At 38.1% G+C, this 24,677-nt stretch overlaps 1 protein-coding gene across 1 annotated transcript in view; it reads right to left on the reverse strand.

Annotated features, from left to right (window-relative positions):
• Positions 1-24,677, reverse strand: part of DACH2 (dachshund family transcription factor 2) — an 816,985-nt gene that overhangs the window by 16,220 nt on the left and 776,088 nt on the right. The gene's annotated exons all lie outside the window — the stretch shown is intronic.

Genomic DNA, 24,677 nt, shown 5'->3' on the forward strand with positions numbered 1-24,677 from the left:
TCAAGACAGAGTTCTTAAAAATACGGATTATTTGTCATTTCTTACTCTACACACACATGTAACCTCAGTGGTCAGAATTGGAGGGGTATTCTATTAACAAAAATCTGAAAAGGGAAGCAGTAAATTAAGTATCCATAAAACAAAATTAAAACTACGTTAAAATCACTAGAAATCTTCTATTTGGAGATTAATGAAATTCCATTAAATTGGCTGAAAGGAAAATTACTATTGACTATGAAGACAGGTTGCATGGTCTATGGTTTGTAATGTTGCTGTACAGTAGATTAAAGTTTCAAAATGGTATTGCTCTTCTTTAAGAGACAGACACAGCTGAATTAGGTGCTACTTGCTGCAGTGAGGATCAAATGCAAAAGAATCATATTTCATCAGACCTAGTCAACACCAGGAAAATAAATATAAATATAAGGGGTATGCAGGCAATGATTCATTTTGATAATCTGGCCCAAGAGAGACACACAGAGACAGCACACAGATCTAAGCTTCTACTAAAAGACAAATGGGACACAGAGGGTGGGAACTGAGATGACAGTAGAGCAGAGATCATATCGATTTTCAGCAGCAGTTTTCACATGGACGAGATAACCCTGGACTCTATTTGGCCCATTGTTCATATCCTATCTGTCCCACAAGCAATGTATTTCCTAGTCCTAGAAAAGGGCAATAAAGAAGAAGGATTCTATTTATGACTTCTTATGATTAAGTTTCTGTGCAAACCAAACATGCTTTTCCTGACCAAGGTTATATTGCATGTTAAGGTCCATAATAGCCAAAAACTAGTTGAAGTGTATTATATTTAGGTGTATATAAGTGAAAACTGTCAAACCATTCATCATTTTTTTTTCTGATTTAAATCACAGGCTATAAAAATGAATGATCTGAGTAGCACTTACATTTTTCCCAGAGTTTGAATAGATGCACTTATATGTAGGAATTTATTAGGTCGGATTGGAAAATCCTAATTGCCAATGAAATTAAATATGCCAAGTACTAGAAATATATACTGTTAGTGAAATTGGAGAATCTCTTTTTAATCCAGGGAGAAAGTGTTTTGATTGAGCAATTTTATTTAAAAGGCTAGTGTTCAAGACACATGTATTAAAATATTTAGCAAAACATATGATGCAATGGCATAAATTAAAAGATAAAGATAGAACAACTGCTATCTAGCTGAGGATGTGAACAATGTCTGAATTTATTGAAGGAAATTGGAGACTACTTTTATTGAACATGTTGGTTAAACCTGCCATACTTTGCAATAGCACTTGGAAATCCATTTAGAGAACAAGCTGTTAATTTTAATATCTTACTTTTAGGGCCCAGATAATAGATATAAAAGTTGGCAAGAAGCTTAATTTATAGAAAAAATATAAACATATGGTAAATGCTCAGGATGGAAAAGTCGTTCTAAAAATTAAAGTCAAGGATGCTGGAGACTTTCTACTTGACTCTAGTGTTTTTCCACTTTTCATGGGGTTAAGTGTTTCTTCTTTCCTCTTGGCTTTGAGGATTGTGGTACAGGAATATAAACTGAACACAGCTGAATCACTTAGCAGTGAAAAAATGCAGCCACCTACCAGGTCATCAGTTTTCATTCTTTAACAAATAAATTAAATTTCATTATTTGAGAGCTTTCCCCTAAATAGATCTTGCCCAGGGGACTCTCTTTGTTGGTGTCACTAGTATTACATTTGGCACAAGCAAGACACCTGCTTCCCTCTTCCAAAATGAGGAAAATAACAACAAAATGACCAACTGTTGTGAAATGATCTGACCTGCATGAATATGAGGAAGTGTTCATGGTTTGAGTTAAACAATGACTCAAGTGTTGCCATCATCAAATTTGAAAAGAAAAACTTGATCCCCAAATTGTTACATTTCTTTAGGGAATCAAAAAAAAAATAATAATGCTGACAAATGAAAACAGAAAGTTAGTAGCAAAGGAATGAAGGGTCACCAGCCTGAGAAAGGGAAGCAAAATACTTTTAAACCGATTATGGCCCTGTATTGCTCTAGATGCTTAGATTAGCAATTTGGTAAAACAGACTCCCTTTATAAATTATTAATTAGAAATAAATCATCTTTCAGATAAAATAGTATGCTGATAATAAATATTATATTCAGTGAAGGATTTGGAGGAAGTATGATACTCAGTCCCTGTCATTAAGAAGCTGACACATTATTTTGGGAAAAATTCAACAAGTTATAGAAGTGTACAAGTTATGTGTGAAATCATGTGGCATAGATTAAGTGCCCCTGTGAGTTCAAAGAATGAGAAATCACTGTAGTCTGGAGTAAGTACTCAAACTAATCTATTGACTCTAGTTGAAAAGTGTTCCCAGTGTCCTTAGAATAAAGTCCCATGGAACTTCTCTAGGATATTAAGTGTCCCAATAAGAAAAACTTTCCTTGCTCAAACTACTGTTGAAAAAATTTCTTTGAACACTATTAAACAGCTTTCTTTAAAGCAAGAGCTGTCAGATAAGTTACAGGGTGCCCAGTGAAATTTGAATTTCAAATAAAGAACAAATTATTTGTTTACTATATTAATAAGTATGCCAAACATTCTATGGGACATCCTTATGCTAAATAATGATTTGTTTAGCTGAAATTAAATTTTACTGAGCATATTGTTTTCATTTTTATTTGTTAAATCTATCAAAAAAACCATATCAGAACCTTTAAAATGCTAATTATAAATATTAACATAGTTACAAGTTAAAACAGATAGCTGAGACCATAGTGACAAAGAGTAAAAGATGCTAGAACTTGACTTTCTATGTTTCCAATACTGCTCTGTGATTTGCTAGCCCCTGGAAAATTTCCTTAATCTTTCTGTGCTTCAATTTACTCATCTGTAAAGTTAAGATAATAATAATATTTATATTATAGGGCTGTTATAATATTAATGAAGTAGTATTTGTAAAGTTATTCAAAGTAAAGGCAGTATACGTGCTTGTTAAATAAATTGTTTATTGATAATTCCCAGGAGTGGAAGAGGAGACTACAGTAATGTATTTGATCAACTAAGCATCCACTAACACCTCATGAAATGACATGTTGAAAAAAATCCTCTTTTGGTAATAGTTGGATGAGTCTGGCTTCACTCTAAATTAGGCCAATGTTACTTTCTCAGTTATCAAAAGTCTGAGAAAACTTCCTAAGCCAAGACCAGTGGTTCTCAGCTGGGAGAAATTTTCCTGCCCAGAGGACAGCTGGCAGTAGCTGGAGATATTTATGACTGTCAAAACTGAGGAGGTAAGAGTGTGTGCTACTGGCATCTAATGGTAGAGGCCAGGGATGCCCAGCCCCCTCCTCCATCCCCACCAAATAATTATCTGGCCCAAATGTCAATACTGGTTGAGAACCAGAACTCTTTCAAAATTATATAGGAAAATCTCAATGAATGAGCAGTTAACTAGATCTCCCTTTCTGTACTAAACTTCTAGAGAGTTTAATATGCTTAATAAGACAATAAGGTCAAGTCAGTGATTTAGAACTAACACAGTAGTTTATGTGGTATGTTTTAGAGTTCTCAGACATTTAATTTCAGGTTCCTGACTTCATCAAATATCACCTTATTAGTGAAACTTATGCGAACCATCTGATTTAACATTGCAGCCTGAACCCCATTTCACCCCTTTACATGATTTTTTCCTATAAAATTGATCACCATTTAACATACAACATAACTTATTTATTTGTTGTTTTTGTTACATGTTTCAAGGATTCCCAGCTAGCTCAGTTGTAATGAATCCGCCTGCTAATGTAGGAGACATAGGTTTGATCCCTGCATCAGGAAGATCCCCTGGAGGAGGAAATGGCAATGCATTCCAGTATCCTTGCCGGGAAAATTCCATGGACAGAGGAGCCTGGTGGGCTACAATCTATAGGGTCGCAAAGAATTGGACATGACTGAGCATGCATGTGGTAGCAGTGGTTACATTTCATTTTATTACACTATACTCTCCATGAGAGTGGGGACATTTACGGTTTTTAATTTTCCTATTGCTGCCTATCTGGTATTTAATTAACTATCAGGTATCTACAACAGTTGTAATGATTTTGAATACATACCAATAATCTTAAACCATGAGGTAAACCTTCAGATCATCAGATTTATTCCTTTTTTTCTATTTAAAAAGCTAATATAGTACATGAATACATAATTAAAAAGTTTTTTTTTTGTACAAATATGTGGTGAAAGGAAGGAATAAATAGGGAACTGAAGTAGAGTTTCTTGTCAATTCTCAGCCTTTCCAATAGAATAAATAATTATTATAGTCTACAGCTGTTATCACTGAAATCAGATTGATTATATTCTTTGCAGCCAAAGATGGAGAAGCTCTGTACAGTCAACAAAAACAAGACTGGGAGCAGACTGTGGCTCAGACCATGAACACCTTATTGCCAAATTCAGACTTAAATTGAAGAAAGTGAGGGAAAACCACTAGACCACTCAGGTATGAACTAAATCAAATCCCTTATGATTATACAGTGGAAGTGAGAAATAGATTTAAGGGACTAGAACTGATAGACAGAGTGCCTGATGAACTACGGATGGAGGTTCATAACATTGTACAGGAGACAGGAATCAAGACCATCCCCATGGAAAAGAAATACAAAAAAGCAAAATGGCTGTCTGGGGAGGCCTTACAAATAGCTGTGAAAAGAAGAGAAGTGAAAAGCAAAGGAAAAAAGGAAGGATATAAGCATCTGAATGCAGAGTTCCAAAGAATAGCAAGGAGAGATAAGAAAGCCTTCCTCAGTGATCAAAGCAAAGAAATAGAGGAAAACAACCAAATGGGAAAGACTAGAGATCTCTTCAAGAAAATTAGAGATACCAAGGGAACAGTTCATGCAAAGATGGGCTCGATAAAGGAGAAAAATGGTATGGACCTAACAGAAGCAGAAGATCTTAAGAAGAGGTGGCAAGAATAAACAGAAGAACTAAACAAAAGAGATCTTCACTACCCAGATAATCACGATGGTGTGATCCCTCACCTAGAGCCAGAAATCCTGGCATGTGAAGTCAAGTGGGCCTTAGAAAGCATCACTACAAACAAAGCTAGTGGAGGTGATGGAATTCCAGTTGAGATATTTCAAATCCTGAAAGATGATGCTGTGAAAGTGCAGCACTCAATATGCCAGTAAATTTGGAAACCTCAGCAGTGGCCACAGGACTATAAAAGGTCAGTTTTCATCCCAATCTCAAAGAAAGGCAATGCCAAAAAATGCTCAAACTTCCACACAGCTGGACTCATCTCACATGCTAGTAAAGTAATGCTCAAAATTCTCCAAACTGGGCTTCAGCAATATGTGAACCGTGAACTTCCAGATGTTCAAGCTGATTTTAGAAAAGGCAGAGGAACCAGAGATCAAATTGTCAACATCTGCTGGGTTATGATAAAAGCAAGAGAGTTCCAGAAAAAAACACTTATTTCTGCTTTATTGACTATGCCAAAGCTTTTGACTATGTGGATCACAATAAACTGTGGAAAATTCTGAAAAAGATGGGAATACCAGACCACCTGACCTGCCTCTTGAGAAACCTATATGCAGGTCAGGAAGCAACAGTTAGAACTGGACATGGAACAACAGACTGGTTCCAAATAGGAAAAGGAGTACGTCAAGGCCCCATATTGACACCCCGTTTATTTAACTTGTATGCAGAGTACATCATGAGAAACGCTGGGCTGGAAGAAACACAAGCTGGAATCAAGATTGCCAGGAGAAATATCAATAACCTCAGATATGCAGATGACACCACCCTTATGGCAGAAAGTGAAGAGGAGCTAAAAAGCCTCTTGATGAACGTGAAAGAGGAGAGCGAAAAAGTTGGCTTAAAGCTCAACATTCAGAAAACGAAGATCATGGCATCTGGTGCCATCAGTTCATGGGAAATAGATGGGGAAACAGTGGAAACAGTGTCATACTATTTTGGGGGGGGCTCCAAAATCACTGCAGATGGTGATTGCAGCCATGAAATTAAAAGTTTACTCCTTGGAAGGAAAGATATGACCAATCTAGATAGTGTATTCAAAAACAGAGTCACTACTTTGCCAACAAAGGTCCAGCTAGTCAAGGCTATGGTTTTTCCAGTGGTCATGTATGGATGTGAGAGTTGGACTGTGAAGAAGGCAGAGCACCGAAGAATTGATGCTTTTGAACTGTGGTGTTGGAGAAGACTCCTGAGAGTCCCTGGGACTGCAAGGAGACCCAACCAGTCCATTCTAAAGGAGATCAGTCCTGGGTGTTCATTGGAAGGACTGATGCTGAAGCTAAAACTTTAGTACTTTGGCCTCCTCATGGGAAGAGTTGACTCATTGGAAAAGACTCTGATGCTGGGAGGGATTGGGGGCAGGAGGAGAAGGGTACGACAGAGGATGAGATGGCTGGATGGCATCACTGACTCGATGGACATGAGTTTGAGTGAACTCTGGGAGATGGTGATGGACAGGTAGGCCTGGTGTGCTGCAATTCATGGGGTCACAAAGAGTCAGACACAACTGAGCTACTGAACTGAACAGATGTTTTGGACTTCCCTGTTGGCTCAGATGGTAAAGTATCTGACTACAGTGAGGGAACCCAGGTTCGATCCCTGGGTGAGGAAGATCCCCTGGAGAAGGAAATGGCAACCCACTCCAGTACTCTTGCTTTAAAATCCGATGCATGGCGGTTCCTGGTAGGCTACAGTCCATGGGTTGCAAAGAGTCAGACACAACTGAGTAATTTCACTTTCACAGATGTTATGATAAACTGAAATTCTGCAATTTCAAAAAATAGTTGTTATACTTATCAAAACATGCCTACTGTATATTTATTGAACCAGTCTGCATATCCTAGTCCTCTGAGGACTAAAAAGAGTAATAGTATACACATAATTTTCTTTCATCTTTGAGATGTATTACTGTATTAAAGCAAATCTGACTGCTTTTTTTTTAAAGTACATCTGTAGTTTCTAGAACACAGAAACAGAAAAAAAGCTGAGGACTTCGAATAGAAATAAATTTCATACAGAGAATAGAATTTGATCTAAAAACTGCAAGACAGACAAGAATTTTCAATATACAATCAAACAGCACTAGAGACAAGTACAAGTCTCTGCTTCAGAAAACAAGCCCGGTTGCCTCTCTGAAAAAGGCTGCAAAGGGGCAAACAATAAATGAGTGGAAAGCTAATATGTAGAAGTCTGCATTAGAAACTGGCAAACAGGAGGCAGGTGTGGTCACAGAGGTAAAGTGGGAAGGAAGCTGATGCTTTAAAGAGATGTGTTTAGGAAAAATGGGGGAGAGGGCACATATTTCCATCAATCAGTTGATCCTTCCAGGTGATAATGTTTCATTGCCCAGGCTTATCTGCAAAATAGCCTCAGGGTTCTAATATAACCCTGCTTTTAAACACTTACTGGAGGTTCAGTCATCTAGCTGACTGCAGATGCTATAAAGCAGATTTTTCATTTTGCTTCCCCGCCAGGGAATGAGCAATCATTTCCATCAACCAGGGAGGAAAATTCTCTTCTTAATCTGGCACAAATCAGGAAAAAAGAAAATTTACTGCTCTGATCTGGCAGTCCTGCTAACTTTAAAATCACTGTTGTTGTTGTTGTTGTTGTTGTTGTTTTCCACTTAGTTAACATATATAAGTAGATCAGTGGAAGGTACAGGAGAACAACTTATTAATCCAGTACCTTAACATCAGTGGTTCATAAACTTTATCATGCATTGGAATGTCCTGAAGTTCTTTATTTATTTATTTATTTATTTTTGTGTTGAATGTTTATTTGGGTAGTGCTCTCAGGGATGAAGGAAAGACAGGATAAAAGGCAAGCCAACAAAACCACATGTTATCAGTTTCCCACTGTTCAAGGGCAACTACCCCTCAGTCCTCAGCATCCACTGAAAAGCTTTCTGGGTTGTGCTGGAGAGCAGGGCACTCCTGGCCGCAGTAGGGAAAGCACTTATCCAAGTGTGCCCTGCGCGTGCTGACGCATCCTCAGAGCAGCCCGCTGAGGAGTCAGAGAAGCTCCGAGTCAAGAGTCGTGGGTGAGCTATGGGCCTGAGCAGAAGGGTCGTCATGTGCATTTAAGCAAAGCTAGCTAAAATCTGCACAGACTCAGTCATGGCACTGGTGCTTGGGGCGAGGAAGGGTTTGAAGTGGTACAAGTGCATGTGTGTTGAGTCACTTCAGTCTTGACTGACGTTTTTGAAACCCCAGGGACTGTAGCCCCCCAAGTCCCTCTGTCCATAGGATTTTCCAGGCAAGAATTCTGGAGTGGGTTGCCATTTTTTTCTCCAGGGGATCTTCCCAAACCAGGAATCACAAGACCCCACAGATTGATTCTGGGATGCAAAGATGAAAATATCACCAGACATTATGGCTAGAAAGATGCATAAATGGCGCTGAACTTTTCTTGGGGAGCTCAGCTCTAAAGTGAGGCACACTGTCAGGTCTAAAGTCAGTGATCGGAGGGTGACAGCTGCACTGACCCAGGGTCCTACCGTGAGTCTGGCACTGTGGGGCCGTGTTAGTTTTCTAGGACTGACATGGCAAAGTGCCACAAAAGGAGAGGACTGAAAGAGCAGAAATGTATTCTCTCCAAGTTCTGGAGTCCAGAAGTCTAAAATCATGTTGCATCCAATGGTTTCAGTGATAATCCTTCCTTTTCCTTTTGTAGCTTCTGGTAGATGCCAGCCTTCTCTGGTGTTCCTCAGTTTGGACTTGCATCACTTCTGTCTTTGCCTCCATCTGCACCTGGCCACTTTTCCTTAGTGTGTGCATCTCCGTGTCTTCATGTGGCCTAATCAGGACACTCACTGGTCAGTGGAGCTAAGACATGGATGACTTCATCTTAACCAATTCCATCAACAAAGACTCTGATTTCAACTACAGTTACATTCTGGGGTTCAAGAGATCATGTGTTTGGAAAGACACCATTCAACCCAATACAGTCCTGTACAGATGTGAGCTAGGTCATAATATGGCAGGAAGAGTAGTTAGTCAGTTGTAAAAAATCATTTCCAACCCCCAAATTTTCTGATTCAGTAAGTTTAGGGTAGGGCCTAGCAACTGGAATTACTAAGTGCCCAGCTGATGTTTTATGTTCCTGGTATGGAGATCACAGTTTGAGAAACCACTGAACTATATAAAAGTCAATTTTGCTACATTTAAAGATGGTTAATATTGCTTCTTATTACAATATCTTTTAAAAATACTGGCTTTCACTACTTTAAGAAATTTAAAAATGATACCTAATTTTAAACATGTATTTTCAGAGCCTCAAGAAATTGTGTAAAATTAGAGACACATCAACTAGATTGTCCTACAGACTTCGAGATTCTGAAGACCAATTTATACTGCAGTAAAAAAAAAAGTGTATAATGAAATCTTTTTGTGACAAAGGATCAGGAAACAACAGTTTAAAAAAAAAAGTGAGTCTATCTGTATAGAAATACTTTTTTATACTTGGAAATACTTCTCCAAGAATGAATTTAACATAAGCAAATGTTCAGTATGGAAAACAGCAGTTATATGGATTAATACTTGAGGACTATTTCATTGTATTTGTAAGATAGAAGTTGGATATTTTGGTAGGATCAAGATGAAAAATTAAAGATGAGTTAAAGTTAGAATGACACTGTCATTTGAATGACAATGACATTTTGGCAAGAACAGTCTATATGATGGATTATAATTTGTCACCTTGTATAAATTCTGTAATGAGGAATCTGTAGATAACTATACAGGTATGACACTTATATTGACATGATCACTAATAACACTGCAATTGTACCCACTATGGCCTGGAAATATTTATACTTTTGATGTTACCACAGTACCAATGATATAAAATTAAAAACATTCCTTTATTCATTAATTAACTCTCTCTTCTCTCCATTCCTCTCTCTGTGTCTCTCTCAGACATAGAAAAATGTATGCACACACGTTGAAGAGAATATATACTGATCTTTCTGTTTTAGCTAGTAAATAAAAAAACTGAGGTACTGAGACATCATATTTTTATAATAGAAAACAATTAAGAGTTTTTTCTAATAGATGAGTCTTGAAGTCATAATCAAAACACTATTGTAGATCTAGCCAATTCAAAATTATGCAAATCAGTTCAGCTCAGTTCAGTTCAGTCACTCAGTCTTGTCTGACTCTGTGATCCCATGGACTGCAGCATGCCAGGCCTCCCTGTCCATCTCCAACTCCCAGAGCTTGCTCAAACTCATGTCCATTGAGTTAGTGATGCCATCCAACCATCTCATCCTCTGTCATCCCCTTCTGTTTCTGCTTTCAATCTTTCCCAGCATCAGGGTCTTTTCCAATGAGTCAGTTCTTTGCATCAGGTGGCTGAAGTATTAGAGTTTCATCTGCAACATCAGTTCTTCCAATGAATATTCAGGACTGATTTCCTTTAGGATTGACTGGTTTGATCTCCTTGTTACCCAAGGGACTCTCAAGAGTCTTCTCTGACATCACAGTTCAAAAGCATCAATTCTTCCGTGCTCAGCTTTGTTTATGGTCCAATCATTTAATTATTTTCAAAACAATTTTCTTTAAAACAAAATTTAATTACTAGAGCAAAACACAGCAATTTTCACATTTAAAAAAATTTTCTGTGTAATGTTGGCATTAAGACCATCAAAACTGTTGCTTCTCCTTTGGAAATCTCTGAAGTTTTATCAAAGAAGCAAGTATCCATTAATAATGCTCATTTCAACAATCTTCACCAAATGCACAATCTTATTTTTAGATAGTGTCTATTGCCACGATAGCTTATACTATCTGCTGAACAAATTATTTTAGAAAATGATTTAAATAAATGATAACAATAATAATAAAATAATTCATAAGATATAGCCAAGGAAGCAAGGAGGGCTAAACATCATCAACAGAACAAGTTAATATGCCATTTTCTCTCATGTTGCACATTACCTCTTCCTCAACTGTGTTTCGAGTTAGGTTGTATAGCTTATTTCAGTTTTACTCACTTCTATTTCAATATTCACATCTAATGTTGTGACTTTTATCAGAAGCATTTATTGAGTACTCAGTTGTGCCTGGTATTGTTGTGCCAATTAAAATGAATTCACATATTTGCAAATTGAAAAGTATTGCAGGGACTTCTTTTAATAATTATATTAGAAGTCTCAATTACAAAATGTTCACAAATGTATCATTCAGGGTAACTTCAATAGTTATTCAAAGGTTAATCATCAGATACCCCACTTTCTTATTTTAATTTATTTCTGTTCTGAAATGTATGCTTCTGCTCTTCTGTTTAAAACACAACAAAGTTGCCTGAATCTGTGTCTTGGAATGTTATATCTCTTAACTTCAATGGCCTTAATTGCAGAATAGGAAGAATTACCCGAGAAGTGTTTGTGGAAGGTTTAAGTGGAAAAACAAACATGGGAGCACATAGCGCTGTACATAGCATGTGAGGTGAAAAAATGAAAGTGTTAGTTGCTCAGACATGTCCAACTCTTTGTGACCGCATGGACTGCAGCTCACCAAGCTCTTCTGTCCATGGAATTCTTCAGGCAAGAATATTGTGTGGATAGCCATACCCTTCTCCAGAGAATCTTCCTGGCTATAGTCCATGGGGTCACAAAAAGTAGAAGACAACTGAGCACATATGTGTGTGTGTATGTGTGTGTGTATGTGTGTGTGTGTGTGTGTCTGTGTATCAGTCAGTCAGTCAGTCAGTTCAGTCACTCAGTCATGTCTGACTCTTTGCGACCTCATGGACTGCAAAACACCAGGCCCCCCTATCCATCACCAACTCCCGGAGTTTACTCAAACTCATGTCCATTGAGTTGGTGATGCCATCCAACCATCTCATCCTCTGTCATCCCCTTCTCCTTTTGCTTTCAATCTTACCCAGCATCAGGGTCTTTTCAAATGAGTCACTTCACAGCATCAGGGGGCCAAAGTATTGGAGTTTCACCTTCAGCATCAATTCTTCCAATGAATATTCAGGACTGCTTTCCTTTAGGATGGACTGGTTGGGTCTCCTTGCAGGAGATGATTATATTCTTTGCAGGCAAAGATGGAGAAGCTCTATACAGTCAACAAAAACAAGACCAGGAGCTGACTGTGGCTCAGATCATGAACTCCTTATTACCAAATTCAGACTCAAATTGAAGAAAGTAGGGAAAACTGCTATACCATTCAGGTGTGACCTAAATCCAATCCCTTGTGATTATACAGAGAAAGTGAGAAATAGATTTAAGGGCTTAGATCTGATAGATAGAGTGCCTGATGAACTATGGAATGAGGTTCGTGACATTGTACAGGAGACAGGGATCAAGACCATCCCCATGGAAAAGAAATGTAAAAAAGCAAAATGGCTGTCTGAGGAGGCCTTATAAATAGCTGTGAAAAGAAGAGAGGCGAAAAGCAAAGGAGAAAAGGAAAGATATAAGCATCTGAATGCAGAGTTCCAAAGAATAGCAAGAAGGATAAGAAAGCCTTCTTCAGTGATCAATGCAAAGAAATAGAGGAAAACAACCGAATGGGAAAGACTAGAGATCTCATCAAGAAAATTAGAGATACCAAGGGAACATTTCATGCAAAGATGGGCTCGATAAAGGACAGAAATGGCATGGACCTACAGAAACAGAAGATATTAAGAAGAGGTAACAAGAATACACAGAAGACCTGTACAAAAAAGATCTTCACGACCCAGCTAGTCATGATGATGTGGTCACTAATCTAGAGCCAGACATCTTGGAATGTGAAGTCAAGTGGGCCTTAGAAAGCATCACTACGAACAAAGCTAGTGGAGGTGATGGAATTCCAGGTGAGCTGTTTCAAATCCTGAAAGATGATGCTGTGAAAGTACTGCAATCAATATGCCAGCAAATTTGGAAAACTCAGCAGTGGCCACAGGACTGGAAAAGTTCAGTTTTCATTCCAATCCCTAAGAAAGGCAATGCCAAAGAATGCTCAAACTACTGCACAATTGCCCTCATCTCACATGCTAGTAAAGTAATGCTCAAAATTCTCCAAGCCAGGCTTCAGCAATACGTGAACTGTGAACTTCCTGATATGCAAGCTGGTTTTAGAAAAGGCAGAGGAACCAGAGATGGAATTGCCAACATCTGCTGGATCATGGAAAAAGTAAGAAAGTTCCAGAAAAACATCTATTTCCGCTTTATTGACTATGCCAAAGCCTTTGACTGTGTGGATCACAATAAACTGTGGAAAATTCTGAAAGAGATGGGAATACCAGACCACCTGACCTGCCTCTTGAGAAATCTGTATGCAGGTCAGGAAGCAACAGTTAGAACTGGACATGGAACAACAGACTGGTTCCAAATAGGAAAAGGAATATGTCAAGGCTGTATATTGTCACCCTGCTTCTATGCAGAGTACATCATGAGAAACGCTGGACTGGAAAAAACACAAGCTGGAATCAAGATTGCCAGGGAAATATCAATAACCTCAGATACGCAGATGACACCACCCTTATGGCACAAAGTGAATTGGAGCTAAAAAGCCTCTTGATGAAAGTGAAAGAGGAGAGCGAAAAAGTTGGCTTAAAGCTCAACATTCAGAAAACGAAGATCACGGTATCTGGTCGCATCACCTCATGGGAAATAGATGGGAAACAGTAGAAACAGTGTCAAACTTTATTTTTTTAGGCCCCCAAATCACTGCAGATGGTGACTGCAGCCATGAAATTAAAAGACGCTTACTCCTTGGAAGAAAAGTTATGACCAACCTAGATAGCATATTCAAAAACAGAGACATTACTTTGCCGACTAAGGTCCATTTAGTCAAGGCTATGGTTTTTCCAGTGGTCATGTATGGATGTGAGAGTTGGACTGTGAAGAAGGCTGAGCGCCAAAGAATTGATGCTTTTGAACTGTGGTGTTGGAGAAGACTCCTGAGAGTCCCTTGGACTGCAAGGAGATCCAACCAGTCCATTCTAAAGGAGATCAGTCCTGGGTGTTCATTGGAAGGACTGATGCTGAAGCTGAAACTTTAGTACTTTGGCCTCCTCATGTGAAGAGTTGACTCATTGGAAAAGACTCTGATGCTGGGAGGGATTGGGGTCAGGAGGAGAAGGGGATGACCGAGGATGAGATGGCTCGATGGCATCACTGACTCGATGGACGTGAGTCTGATTGAACTCCGGGAGATGGTGATGGACAGGGAGGCCTGGAGTGCTGCAATTCATGGGGTCGCAAAGAGTCAGACACATTTGAGCGACTGAACTGAACTGATATATATATATATCTCCTATTAAAAACACATGACATAAAAAAATTTTTTGCATGATCTACATTACTTTAATACTATACAAACTGATTAGAACTACCCAGGTAATTTCTTCGCTCTCAACATCCAGTGACAGCTTAGGTTCCTCTGATTTTCTCCATTTTCTTTACTTATCTGATCCCAAATTTATACATACTCATAATCAATGATATTTCCAATGAGGAAAAAATGCATTTTTAAACTTTATTTTGTACAAAGCCCAGCAAAAAACAGTAATTAATATTAAGTGTAATTCTCTAAACTTTTCTGTATATATGAATGTTTAAATATTATGAATTCATCCAGAGGAATCATATAATGAGAACAAATAAAGTAAACAATTTCCCAATAACCAAAAAGACAGCTCTAAAAATTGAAATCACCAGGTGGTGTGGATTGAAAACAAATTGATTATATTCCTTCCATTCAAAGATGGAGAAACTCTATATAGTCAGCAAAAAAAAAAAAAAAAAAAAAAAAAAGCCTTTAAGCTGACTGTAGCTCAGATCATCAGCTCTGTATAGCAAAATTCAGACCCATATTGAAGAAAGTAGGGAAAAATACAAGACAATTCAGGTGTGACCTAAATAAAATCCCTTATGATTACACAGTAGAGGTGACAAATAAATTCAAGGGATTAGATCTGGTAGATAGAGTGACTGAAAAACAATGTCTAGTGGTTCATAGCATTGTACAAGGGGCAGTAATCAAAACCATCCCAAAGAAGAAGAAATTCAAGAAGGCAAAGTGGTTGTCTGAGGAGGCTTTACAAATAGCTGAATAAAGAAGAGAAGTAAAAGGCAAGGGACAAAGGGAAAAATATACCCAAATGAATGCAGAGTTCCAGAGCATGGCTAGGAAAGCTAAGAAGGCTTTCTTAAATGAACAATGCAAAGAAGTAGAGGAAAACAATCAAATGCATAAGACTAGAGATCTCTTCAAGAAAATTGCAGATATTGAGGGAAAATTTAATACAAAGATGGGCATGATAAATGACAGAAACAGTAAGGATCTAACAGAAGCAGAAGAGATTAAGAAGAGATGGTAAAAATACACAGAAGAACTATACAAAAAACAGGTCTCAATGACCTGGATAACCACGATGGTGTGGTCACTCGCCTAGAGCTGGACATCCTGGAGTGTAAAGTCAAGTGGGCCTTAGGAAGCATTACTATGAACAAAGCTAGTGGAGGTGATGGAATTCCAGCTGAGTTATTTCAAATCCTAAAAGGTGATACTGTTAAAGTGCTGCATTCAATATGTCAGCAAATTTGAAAAACTCAGCAATGACACAGGACTAGAAAAAGTCACTTTTCATTCCAATCTTAAAGAAGGACAATGCCAAAGAATGGTCAGACTACCATTTAATTGGGCTCATTTCACACACTAGCAAAGTTATGCTTAAAATTCTTCAAGCTAGGCTTCACCAGTATGAATTGAGAACTTGCAGATGAGCAGCCTGGGTTTTGAAGAGACAGAGGAATCAGAGATCAAATTGTCCACATTAGCTAGATCTTAGAGAAACCAAAGGAATTCCAGAAAAAAACATATACTTCTGCCTCAACGTATATAGCCAATGTATATAGCCTCATTGGCTATGGGAAAGCCTTTGACTATGTGGGTCACAACACACTGTGCTAAATTCTCAAAGAGATGGGAGTAACAGACAACCTTACCTGTCTCCTGAGAAACCTGTATGTGAGTCAAAAATCAACAATTAGAACCAGACATGGAACAACTAACTGACTGGTTCCAAATTGGGAGAGGAATATGACAAAGTATTGTCATCCTACTTATTTAAGTTATATGCAGAGTGCATCATGCAAAATGCCAGACTGGAATAATAACAAGCTGTAATCAAGATAGCTGGGAGAAACAGCAACCATCTCAGATATGCAGATGATACTACTCTAATGGCCAGAGGTGAAGAGGAAGTAAAGAGCCTCATGATGTGGCTGAAAGAGGAGAGTGAAAAAGCTGGCTTGAAATTCAACATTCATAATTTAAGATCATGGCATCTGATACCATCACCTCATGGCAAATAGAAGAGGAAAGTGAAGATGTGACAGATTTTCTTTTCTTGGGTTCAAAATCATGGCAGATGGTGACAGCAGCCATGAAATTAAAAGACATTTGCACCTTGAAAGGAAAGTTATGACAAACCTACACAGTGTATTAAAAAGCAGAGACGTCTCTTTGCCAATAAAGGTCTGTATAGACAAAGCTATGGCTTTTTCAGTAGTAGTATGGATGGGTGTGTTGGACTGTAAAAAAAAAAAAAAACAACAAGGTTGAGCACTGAGGAATTGATGCTTTCAAATCATGGTGCTGGAGAAGACTCTTTAGGGTCCCTTGGACTGCAAGAAGATGAAACAAGTCAATCATAAAAGAAATCAGTCCTGAATATTCATTGCAAGGGCTGATGCTGAAGCTCCCATACTTTGGCCACATGGTGACAAGAATCAACTCACTGGAAATGACCCTAATGCTGGGAAAGAATGAAGACAAAAGGAGAAGGAAGTGGTAGAAGATAAGATGGCTACATAGCATCACTGACTCAATGAACATGAATTTGAGCAAACTCCTGGAGATAGTGGAAGGCAGTGGAGTCTAGCATGCTGCAAACCATGAGGCTACAAAGAGTCAGACAAGACCTAGTAACTGAACAACAGCAATCAGACTTGAATATATCACCCAAATTTTTATACTAGATTCCAATTCTATGTTTTTATGATTCATTTATTTGGCTAAAGTGCTTTAAGTAGCAACATTATAACATTAGATTCCAATGAAATTGTATTCATTTTAGGACCATATATCAACCATTTCTGCACATGACCTGTACCTGTCTTCATATTCCTTTGGTTTACTTTAAGGAGCATGATTTTATCCCCTGGTCAGATGTGTTTATCTAGTTTCCTCAGAGATTGTCAGTTTCCCAATCTGAATTGATCAGTACGGAAAATCAATTTTCTCACTCCTTCTATGTTGACTGTCACCTCCCAGCCATCGTTCAGCTCCCATTTGGCATTTTTCCAGTGTTAAAAAAAACATATTTTTATATAATGTTGGAAATTACTTCCTACTATTAGTTGCTGACAGTGCAATCCATCCTACCTTGTTAAAACACCTATGTTAACAGATAATGAAATGTGCCATAGTTAGCTTGTATTTTCAAGCACAATCTTCATCACAGATTCTTGGGAGAATGTTTTAATAAACCAAGTAAATATCTAATTTAATTTAACATTGTCTCTGAGAAAATCTCATTAAAAAAAAAACTTTCAGAGAGTAAAGGCTACACAATATGCTATTCTAGCCTGGACATTAATGCATCAATATAATTGCTTGCAACGTCCTCTGAGCTATCTGGACACTTATAATATGTATTATTTTTCCCACTTACTAAGAAAGTGAGCTCTATGGTTAGCAAAATTCTATTAAAAATACTTCATAGCTTTTTAAACTTTGCCAACCCTTCCAAACATTTAAAATAATAGAGGCCAAATTTTCAGGTCCCAGGTAATATTTATTATTTACTTTTGTAGCGAAATAAAACATCTTATAAAGATAAATTTTGTCTTTCTATGCTTACTCTTCTTAAATAGTATATCCCATGCCATCCACTGAAGCCAGAAAGTATAGACAGGCAGTAGTAGGAGTATTACACAGATGTAAAATAACCTAATAAAACAGAGATATAAAATTGGAACAAATTACTCAGATCTACTATAATAAAAGACAGGCCTTAAAACTGTATTACACTAGTGATACTGGCATTCCTATGGGTATGTTGCAGATACACTTTCAAAGCTATATACCTTGTTCAAATGACATGGCCTTTTTGTAACACAGTTTAAGTCCAAGCAGATCCAATGCTTATAGAGAATATAATGTCTAGTGAGTCATAAAGCTGGTAAAAACATATTTCTCCATGATAGTTTAGTACTTTGAAAAATTCAATCACAGGGAAAAATAATTTGCTGTAAATATCTTAAAAGCCTTATAAAGGCAATGGCTTCCCATAGTACTTTAAATAATTTTAAGAGCTAGAATAAATCTTATATATTACAGTTCAAACTCTTTTTAATTTCCTTCATTTTTCTCAGACTTTGTTCATTAATTTAAACAAATTTTAAGTGCAATGCAATCTGTATGCCAATATGATAGTGAATAATCTGGCTGCCAATTTGTAACATTACAATTTTTACCAAAACAAAGCCAAAAATTGCATTTTCCCTCTGCATCGTGTTTACTGTTCATTCATTGTTTGATGCCTATAATTTAGCAAAGATTGACATTTTACATATCCACTGTGCTATGTATGCTTTTGTAAGGTTGACATGAGTGAAAGTAGGGAAAAATGACCTATGTATTCCTCGTGGTAGTAGAGTTAGAGTTTAACTTAGAAGCAAAGACAGTCGAATCCTAAATTCAGGATTTGGAAAGTTGAATTTTGCAGTATGTTTTTATTTACAAGCTTTTTCAATAAGTTATTAAAAAATTAAGTTCTTCACTGTTATATGTTGTCCCTGTTCAGGTCTCATAAATTTCATTTCCATATTTGTGAACAGGGAATGTAAGTATACATATGTTTCCATATGTATGCATATATTCTCCACTACCATTCAGTGAGGATATCAAAATGGTCTAGTAAGAGGATGTGGAACTCACCTCTCTCCACAACCACATCATAAATACATCTCCATGTGGAAGAATTCTCACTGAAAACTGGAAACCGAGAGAAGGACTCCTGTACAAGCAAGGTTGCATGAAAGATACACACATAAGATAGGAAGGGAAGAGAAATGAGGATCAGATTGGAACCTGTGCCCCAGGGAGGGGATGCAGAGGGAGAGGGAGATTGAGCAAGTGGATATTCTCCCTGGGGAATGAGCAGTTCAAGTCACATATTGGGCAACTGAGTCCTGGGATTTGACATAGGGTAGATAAGTCCCCTTGGTCACTTGGAGGACTAGTCCTGGTGGGAGTAATAGGAGGGCTGTGGGAAGCTTGAACTCTGCTTTTGAGGAACACACACACATAAACTTGTTGCTGAAGGAGGTCAGAGGGTAGATTAAAATTGAACAGGTGGCTGACTGGTTTCCTGTAACTACACTTGCACATGCCCTAGCTTGAGGCAAGAGAGAGCACTAGCTCTGCATCTTCATTTTGCAGTTCCACACTGGAGCAAGAGCTATGTGACCAAGAAAAGAGCTTGGCTGTGGACAAAGAAGTCATTAAGACCAAAGGTAGTGTATGAGAAGGATGAGAGCAGCCATTATTGACACTTACACGAGGAATACATCAGAAGCAGCCCAACCTCTGTGGCGGAACTTTCACAGCTCAAGCCCTAACACATATTGACAGCTCACACAGACCCTGACTACTCTGCAGCACAGTTCCACACAAGAGCAGAGGCAGCAGAGGCCAATGGGAAAGATTGATTATGAAGGACAAAGGGGGCTCAGGCCAAAAAAAGGCATCAATTTTGGCAGGGCAGCCACTGTAGGTGCTTACCAAGGCAGTGCATCAAAAATAGCCCTGACTTGTTTGCAGCTTGACTGTTACTGGCCATGCAACATGAGATACCACATGAGCCTCTGTTGCTCCAGCACTGGTTCCCTCAGACTCAAGGGGGCTAGGACTGGGAAGAGAGAGAGCATACACTTGAGGGGAACAGAGTAAGTTCAGACCTGAAACTCAGGGCTTCTAATCCAGCAACTTGAAACTTTCCCCTAAACCTAGTAGTGCACTAAATAGAAAGGAAGCCCCAGCTTCATCTTCTATCAAGGCAAGAGCTGCCAGAACACCCTGGGGAAAAAACGTGACTCACATTCATATCATATCCAACTCTCCCAACAAAGCTACTGGGCACAAGCAGAGAGTATCAGGATGCTCCCACATAAGGACACCCTTTAAGACCTCATCAAACAAATATTTTACCTAACTTCACAGAGACATAGAAAGTTAAGCAAGGTGAAATGATAGATGAATTGTTTTCAACTGAAAAAACAACATCAACAAAAAACCTGAAAATCAAATAATGAAATAGAAATAAATAATTTACCAGGTAAATAATCCAAGGCACTAATTATAAGTATGCTAACTGAAAATTAGGGAAAATAATTTAAATATTAGTAGGAATTTTAATAAGAAACTAGGAAATAAAAAATAACCCATCAGAAATGAAAAATAGATATTAACAGCAGACTAGCTGATATACAAGAACACATAAGTGATCTGGAATATAAAATAATGGGAATCATCCAAAGGGAACAGCAGAAAGAAAAAAAAATATTAAAGTGAGTATGGTATAAGAAATCTTTGAATAACAATGACTGTACCAACATTCTGGTTCCTCAGAAGGACAAGACAGAGAGAAAAGCATTGATACTATATTTGCTAAAATTACAGTTAAAATTTTCCCATACCTAACAAAGGAGCTTGTGATCTGAGCCACAGTCAGCTCCTGGTCTTGTTTTTGCTGACTATAGAGCTTCTCAGTCTTCTGCAAAAAGTATAACCAATTTGATTTTGAACTGACCATCTGAAGATGTCCATGTGTAAAGTTATCTCTTGTGTTTTTGGAAGAGTGTATTTCCTATGACCAGTGAAATTCTCTTGGCCAAACTCTTTCCACCTTTGCCCTGCTTCATTTTGTATTCCAAGGCCAAACTTGCCTGTTACTCCAGGTACCCCTTGACTTTCTATTTTTGCATTCCAGTCCCTTATGATAAAAAGAACCTCTTTTTGTTGTTAGTCTTAAAAGTTCTTGTAGGTCTTCAGAGAACTGTTCAACTTCATCTTCAGTATTGGTGTTTAGTCATAGACTTGGATTACTGTGATATTGGGGGCTTCCGTCATAGCTCAGTCAGTAAAGAATCTGCCTGCAATACAGGAAACCCAGGTTTGATTCCTGGGTTTGGAAGATCCCCTAGAGAAGGAAATGGCAACCCACTCCAATATTCTTGCCTGGAGAATCTCCTGGGCAGAAGAGCCTGACAGGCTACAGTTCATGTGGTCGCAAGAGGCAGACATGACTTAGCAACTAAACCACCACAACCACCACTGTGATATTGATTGGTTTACCTTGGAAATGAACCAAGATCATTCTGTTGTTTTTGAGATTGTACCCAAGTACTGCATTTCAGACTCTTTTGTTGATTATCTGTTGTTTTTGAGATTGTACCCAAGTACTGCATTTCAGACTCTTTTGTTGATTATGAGGTCTACTCCATTTCTTCTATGTATTTTTGCCCACAGCAGTAGAAATAATGGTCATCTGAATTAAATTTGCCCTTTCCCATCCATTTCAGTCCACTGATTTCTAAAATAGTGAAATTCACTCTTGCCATCTCCTGTTTGCCCACTTCCAATTTACCTTGATTCATAGACCTAACATTTCAGGTTCATATGCAATATTGTTTCTACAGCATCAGACTTTACTTTCATCACCAGACACATCCAGTACTGGATGTCATTTCTGCTTTGGCTCAGCCTTTTCATTCCTTCTGTAGCTATTTCTCTGCTCTTCTCCAGTAGCATATTTGACACCTACTGATCTGGGTGGGTTCATCATTCAGTGTCATATCTTTTTGCCTTTTTATACTGCTCATGGTGTTCTCATGGCAAGAATGTTGAAGTTGTTTGCCATTCCATTCCCCAGTGGACAAAATATACTCATATTCAACCTATAAGGCCACCATATCATATAAAAATCAGACAATGATACTACAGAAGTTGAAAATTATAGTCCAATATATTTAATGAAAATAGATGTAAAAATCCTCAACAAAACATTAGCAAATGGAACTCAACAACACATAAGAAGGATCAACAACCATGATCAAGTGGGATTTATTCCAGAGATGCAAGAATGATTCAACACTTGAAAATCTATCAATATAATATTACCACATTAACAAAATGGACTACACAAATCACATGATTATCTCAAAAGATGGAGAAAAAGCATTTGACAAAACTCAGCATCCATTCACAATAAAAATTCTTCTCAAGACAGGCAGAAAAAGAATATAGATAAATGTAACAAGGCCTATTTATGACAAATCCACAGTTATCATATTCAGCTGTGAAAACCTGAAATTATTTCCTCTAAAATCATACACAAGTCAAAGATGTCACTTTCTCCACTTTATTTAACAGTCTTGAAGGTCCAAACCCAGCTGTCAGCCAAGAGAAAGAAATAAAAGGCATCTAAACTGGTAAGGAGAAATATGAAAACAGGGAATTAGTAAAAACTAGAGGAAAGTATAAGAGTCACTATTTGCAGATGATGTGCTACTATGTTAAGAAAACTCTAAAGTATCCACAAAGAAAGTGTTAGAACTGAAAAATGAATTTAGTAAATTTCACAATGCAAGATCAATATCTATTTCTTTTCTGTGCACTAATAAAATGGTATCAGAAAGAGAAAGCAAGAATATAATACCATTTAAAAATACACCAGATAGGAAACCGAGTGGTTGGGAACAGGGAGGTGATTAAAACACACAGTACACCTGGGACAGTGCACTCACCAAGCACCTGGTTGCCTGAGCTCCTCGGACCTGGGAAGGGCATAAAATGCAGGCCCAACCAAGTCTGTGCCTTTGTGGAGTACCTGAGAACCTGAACCTGAGCAGCTTAGACAGGGGAAGTGCATGCAACCCAAGGCCCACTTTGGATAGTTGCCCTTCAGGGGAACCTGGAGCCTGAGCAGACCAGGAAAGCACACATGCCATGAGCTGGGGCAAACCCAGTGTGGTTTATATACTGTGAGTACTCCCCACACATGCCAGTGATATTTGCTTGCAATGTTCCTCCCTCCAAATAGTACAATTAAACAAATGAGCCTAAATAAGTGACCAGCTTCACTCCCTTGTGTCAGGGAGGAAATTAGACACTGAAGAATCTTACAAATAGAGGAAGCCAAAATAAGCAAAAAGAGGGAGATGATCTGGAAGTGACAGGTACAACAGATTAAAACTCTGTAGTTAGCATTGACTAAGCATTGGAAGGGGCCTACAGAACTTGAGAAGAAGTATAAGCTGGAACAAGGAACTATCTGAAACCAAACTGACCACATGCTGTGCTCAACAGCTCCAGAGAAATTCCTAGATGTATTTTTAGTATTATCATTTTATTTTTTTAATTTTTAAGTTCTTTACTACCTCTTTAATTTTCATTTTTATAATATACTATTACCTTGCAGAATAAGACCATATTTTAAAGTAAATTTTGCATATATATTTTCTATATGTTTTGTGATTGAATTAGTTATGTATTTTTAATATTATATTTTTGAGACTTTAACCTCTACTCTAGATTTTTAATCTTTGCTTTTTGGTATTTGTTATCAATTTTGTACCTTTAAGAATCTAGTCTTCAGTATCCATTTTTATTTAGGGGTGCAATTACTGGCTTGATTGCTCTTCCCCCTTTTGACTCTCCCTTTTCTCCCCCAGGTCACCTCTATCTCCTCCCTACCTCTTTTCTTCTCTACTGAACTCTGTGAATCACTCTGTGCGTTCTGAGCTGTGGAGAACACTTAGGGAACTGACTACTGGATAGATTGTTCTCTCCACTTTTAGCTGCTCCTCTTCTCCTTGTGGCCATGTCTATCTCCCTTCTCCCTCTGCTTTTCTTTATGTAACTCTGTAAACCTCTCTGGGTGTACCAGACTGTGGAGAGCACATAGGGAATTGAATACTGGCTAAATTACTCTATCCCCTTTTGATTTCCCCTCTTCTTCTCCTGGTCACCTCAATCTCCCTTCTCCCTCTTCTCTTCTCCATGTAACTTTGTGAACCTGTTTGTGTGTTCCTCACTATGGAGAATCTTTTCATCTTTAACCTAGATGATTTATCATCAGTGCTATATGGATGGAGAAGTCTTGAGACTACTGTTAGAATAAACCTGAAAGCCAGAGGCAGGAGGCTTAGATCCAAAACTTGAGAACACCAAAGAACTCCTAACTCTAGGGAACATTAATCAACAAGAGCTTATCCAAAAGCCTCCATACCTACATTGAAACCAAGCTCCACCCAAGAGCCAACAAGTTCCAGAGCAAGACATACCAAGCTAATTCTCCAGCAATGCAGCAACATAGCCCTAAACATTCAAATACAGGCGACCCAAAGTCACACCAAACTCAGAGACACCTCAAAACTCACTACTGGACACTTGCTTGCACTCCAGAGAAATGAAATCCAGCTCCACAAACCAGAACACAAATGGAAGCTTCCCTAACCAGGAAAACTTTACAAGCTACTCATCCAACCCCACCCACAGGGAGAAATGTCCTCAATAAAGAGGAAACACAAACTTCCAGCATACAGGAAGGTCAGCCCAAACACAGCAATCTAAACAAAATGTAAAGG

The sequence above is a fragment of the Oryx dammah genome, unplaced genomic scaffold (genome assembly GCF_014754425.2).
Source record: "Oryx dammah isolate SB20612 unplaced genomic scaffold, SCBI_Odam_1.1 HiC_scaffold_23, whole genome shotgun sequence".
In the NCBI taxonomy this organism is placed as follows: domain Eukaryota; kingdom Metazoa; phylum Chordata; class Mammalia; order Artiodactyla; family Bovidae; genus Oryx; species Oryx dammah.